The sequence below is a fragment of the Anolis carolinensis genome, chromosome 1 (genome assembly GCF_035594765.1).
Source record: "Anolis carolinensis isolate JA03-04 chromosome 1, rAnoCar3.1.pri, whole genome shotgun sequence".
Lineage (NCBI taxonomy): Eukaryota > Metazoa > Chordata > Lepidosauria > Squamata > Dactyloidae > Anolis > Anolis carolinensis.
The window spans coordinates 361,294,635-361,299,705 of record NC_085841.1 but is presented as its reverse complement, the minus strand read 5'-3'; positions in this window follow the sequence as shown (position 1 = coordinate 361,299,705).

The following is a 5,071-nucleotide window of genomic DNA, read 5'->3' as shown; positions in this document are numbered from 1 at the left end:
GGAGATGGACTATGAATGCTATGCTCTGAAGCCGAGAAATGCAAACTGTAAATAGACATGTAAATAAAGTTAATCAACAGTTGGACTTCGCCTGCTGGAGTATTTCTTGACCAGTGCTGATTCTCCGCATGGGAATACAGTCTGGAGAAGGTGGTGAGACCGGGATGATGAATTTTGGAATCCACTCTGCACGCCATCATCCCCTGACACAGAGTGCCATTTCCGCCACCATCAACAGACCGAGCCCTTTGCAACTGTGCGTGCCTTCAAAAACATTTCTGACCTATAGCGACCCGATTGCAGGATTTTCTTGGAAAGATTCACTCACAAAGCCTGAGAGTCTATCTTTCCTCTTGCAGGGAACTGGCCATTCAACACACCATCAGCCCAAACCAGGATAAGGGACGGTTTCCTTTGATATCAGACCCCAAGGCAACCCTATTTGGAGGTTTTCTTAGTGAGAATAGGTCAGAAGCTTTTCCTTGCCATAAATCCTGAGAGCTTAGCCCTCCTCTTGCAGGGATTTGGCCATTGATTGATAATGAGCCACAACCAGAGGGCAAAGTGGGTTCCTTTGGCACCGAACCATAAGAGAGTTTTCATGACAAAGCCTTTCCTTGTCACAAAACTTAAAAACTTACCTTTCTACTTGCAGGGATCTGCCCAACCACAACCAGGATAACAGGCTCATTTGATGCCAAACCCTACAGCATGGGATATTTTTGGAAGAATTGATTTCGAAGCCTTTTCCTTGTCACAAAACCTGAGAGCTTACCTTTCCTCTTACAGTGGTTCTCCATAAATGGTCTATCAATAAAACCATGGTGGGGCAGAGGTCCTTTTACATCAAATCTTAAAGTTTTTCTGGGCAAGATTGATTCCAAACCCTTATCCTGTCCTAAAGCCAGAGTGCTTACCTTTCCTCTTGCAGGGATCTGGCCATTGATGGCTGATAGATCAATTCCTTTGTTGCCAAACTCTAAAGCATGAGATTTTCTTGGAATAATTGGTTCCGAAGCCTTCCCTTGGTCACCAATCCTGGGAACTTCTCCTTTTATAAAAACCTGAGTGCTTTCTTTTCCTCTTGCAGGGATCTGGCCATTGATGGCTGATTGATCAATTCCTTTGGTGCCAAACTCTAAAGCATGAGATTTTCTTGGAATAATTGGTTCCGAAGCCTTCCCTTGGTCACAAATCCTGGGAACTTCTCCTTATAGAAAAACCTGAGTGCTTTCTTTTCCTCTTGCAGGGATCTGGCGCTTGACAGGTGATCAGCCATAACCTGAGGAAAGGGTGGGGTATCCTTTTGTGCAAAACCCAAAGGCAATGTTATCCGGATTTGCATTGTCGAAGGCCCGGAATACATACAACAACCCTGTTATCCGGATTTGTTCCAGAAGGATTCGCTTTTCTTTGTTACAAAGCCGAAAGCTTATCTTTCCTCTTGCAGGGATCTGGCCAAATTCCTAGCTCATAAATCCATGACAAAGGAAAATGGGTTCCCTGGAACTACAAAAAAAAAGTATCCACTGTTAGAGTAATACCAAAATTCTTTTGAATGTCAGTAAACATATATTTAGTTTAATGCATCAATATGAATTCAAAAACAAATAAAGCCATCACTATACAGTAAAACATAAGCTCATAAATCAAACTTTGGTGAGAACGGATACTTTGGTGCCGATGGGAGTATTTTCATGGCAAGGCTGGCTCAGAAGTCTTTCTGTGCCAAAAAGCCTAAGTGTTTACCTTTCAACTTGCAAACATATGGGTGTTGAGAAATCTTTAGTGACCAACCCAAGGGTTCTTTTATTAGCCATTACGGTTTAGAAGGATAAACTTGTCACAAAACCTGAGAGCTTGCAAAGATAGATAATCAGTTGCAAGAAGACGGTGTGGTTCTTTTGGTGCAAAACCCTATCAAGATGTGCTCCGAAAAGCCTTTTTTAAAAAGTGTTATGAAGCCTGAAAACTTATCTTTCCTATTGGAGGGATCTGGCCAATGGAGAGATCAAGCTACATAACAAAATTGGAGAAAATAAAATATTCTGTTCCTGGTTTGAAAATGATATTTCCCTACTGAAGTTGAGCTAGAATTTGGAGGGTCTCGCCCAAAGGGAGGGAGCCCGCAGCCTTTAGGATCCAAATTTCCCCTGAATTTCCTGAATAAATCTCACCAGAGCTGAAGAAAATGCCAGCGAGTTGTTTTATTGCGATCATAAAAAGGATGTCAAACCGTGATCATTTGTCAAGCAGACATACCACACAAAGCATTACAGTATACTTTATAGCAGAAAAACAGGGCAGTCACGGATGACAATCAGCTGTTCTTTCCCTTCACATTTAATTCCTTGAAATAAAATGTTATTTCCCAAAGGATAGAAATCCAAAGTGCAGAAAGTGAGATAGCAGTTAGTCTTAGAATTAGCCTAGGAAAGTATGATGCCAAAATGGTGCCGATCCATTGGCGCGCGGATACCGGGACCTAATGGTTCTCAGTATCCACGGTAAAGTTAAGATGAAATGATACTTTATTTGGGATTAGTTACATTGTTAGGTTTGGGGAGAGAAAGTAGAGGGAAAAGATCGTCACGGCTCGTTGAAAACTGCTGCTGGCGCACATCTCATGGTGGCTAGCTCAACGAAAGTTTTCTGGATCTGTGGAACTCCCTGCTGCAGGTCAGATTAGATTGAACGCAGGGAGCCCTTGGGGGCTCGATCTCACTACTCCAGAAACTTCATTTTGCCACAAACTAGGTTGAATTGGATGAGAATGATATTACAGTAGAGTCTCACTTATCCAAGCCTCTCTTATCCAAGCTTCTGGATAATCCAAGCCATTTTTATAGTCAATGTTTTCAATATATCATGATATTTTGGTGCTAAATTCATAAATACAGTAATTACAACATAACATTACTGCGTATTGAACTACTTTTTCTGCCAAATTTGTTGTATAACGTGATGTTTTGAAACTTAATTTGTAAAATCATAACCTAATTTGATGTTTAATAGGCTTTTCCTTAATCTCTCCTTATTATCCAAGATATTCGCTTATCCAAGCTTCTGCCGGCCTGTTTAGCTTGGATAAGTGAGACTCTACTGTAATTGGAAAACTATAGCCAAATGTGCAATAGCAGGATGTGTCTCCTGCAGAGAACAAAGTTTTGGTAGTTTAATAAACTTTTCCCATAAATGTGCTGTCGAAAGTTTTCATGGCCAGAATCACTAGGTTGCTGTGAGTTTTCCTGGCTGTATGGCCATGTTCTAGAAGCATTCTGTCCTGACATTTCACCCACATCTATGGCAGGCATCCTCAGAGGTTGTGAAGTCTGGTGGAAACTAGGCAAGTGGGGTTTATATATCTGTGGAAGGTCCAGGGTGGGAGAAAAAACTCTTGTCTGCTTGAGACAGATGTGAATGTTGCACTTGGCCACCGTGATTAGCATTGAATGGCCTTGTAGCTTCAAAGCCTGGCTGCTTCCTGCCTGGGGGGAATTCTTTTTTTGGGAGGTGTTAGCTGGCCCTGATTGATTCATGTCCGGAATTCCTGTTTTCTGAGTTTGTAGTCTTTAAAATCTGTTTTCTGAGTGTTGTTCTCTACAATCAAGACAGTAAATAAAGAACAACAATGAGAAATTATTTATTATTATTATTATTATTATTATTATTATTATTATTATTATTAAATAGAAACAATGATCTGGCCCCCCAGCTCTGAAACTCCCTTCCGAGGGAAATTATATCAGCCCCAGCCCTGTCCTTGAAGCTACAAGGCCATTCAATGCTAATCAAAGTGTCCAATTGCAGCATTCACACTTGCCTCCAACAGACAAGAGTTCTTTCTCTCACCCTGGAGATATATAAACCCCACTTGCCTAGTTTCCAACAGACTTCACAACCACTGTGGATACCTGCCATAGATGTGTGCGAAACGTCAGGAGAGAATGCTTCTGGAACGTGGCCAGACAGCCCGGAAAATTCACAACAACCCAGTGATTCCAGCCATGAAAGCCTTTGATAAGTTGAATTGGTTGAGAGTGATGTTCACTGAAAAACTAATGTGCTAGAGCAGGATGTCTCTCCTGCAGAGAACAAAGTTTGGGCAGTTTAATAAACTTTTCCAATAAATGTTTAGAGGATAGAACTACAGTAGAGTCTCACTTATCCAAGCCTCTCTTATCCAAGTTTCTGGATGATCCAAGCCATTATGGTAGTCAATGTTTTCAATATATCGTGATATTTTGGTGCTAAATTCGTAAATACAGTAATTGCAACATAACATTACTGCATATTGAACTACTTTTTCCGTCAAATTTGTTGTATAGCATGATGTTTTGGTGCTTGATTTGTAAAATCATAACCTAATTTGATGTTTAATAAGCTTTTCCTTAACCGCTCCTTATTATCCAAGATATTCGCTTATCCAAGGTTCTGCCGGCCCGTTTAGCTTGGATAAGTGAGACTCTACTGTATATTGAAAACATTGACTACAAAAAACATTGACTACTAACAGGCCGACTGTGTTGGGCTGTGGCGCAGGCTGGTGAGCAGCCAGCTGCAACAAATCACTCTGACCAAGAGGTCATGAGTTCGAGGCCAGCTCGGAGTCTTTGTCTTTGTTCTATGTTAAGGCATTGAATGTTTGCCTTATATGAGACTCTACTGTAATTGAATTGGTTGAGAGTGATAGTCACTGAAAAACTATAGCCAAATGTGCAAGAGCAGGATGTCTCTCCTGCAGAGAACAAAGTTTGGGCAATTTAATAAACTTTTCTTATCAATGTTTTGAGGACTGAACCAATTAGGAAATGATTTCGATAACCCAGGAACAAAAATCGTGTTGCATAGGTGCCATTAGCCACGACCAGAGAGAAGTTCATTTTGGTGCCACACTTGAAGAATGGGTTCAGAAAGAAGTTTTTCCTTGTCGCAAAGCCTGAAGGCTTACCTTTCCCTTTGCAGGGACCTAGCCATTGGGTGGTTCAAAGGCAGAAGCTGGTCTCTTTGGAGCCAGGCATTGGAGAGAGGCCACTTTACCCCTGAATCTCCTCCTCTGCATCTGGGTGAG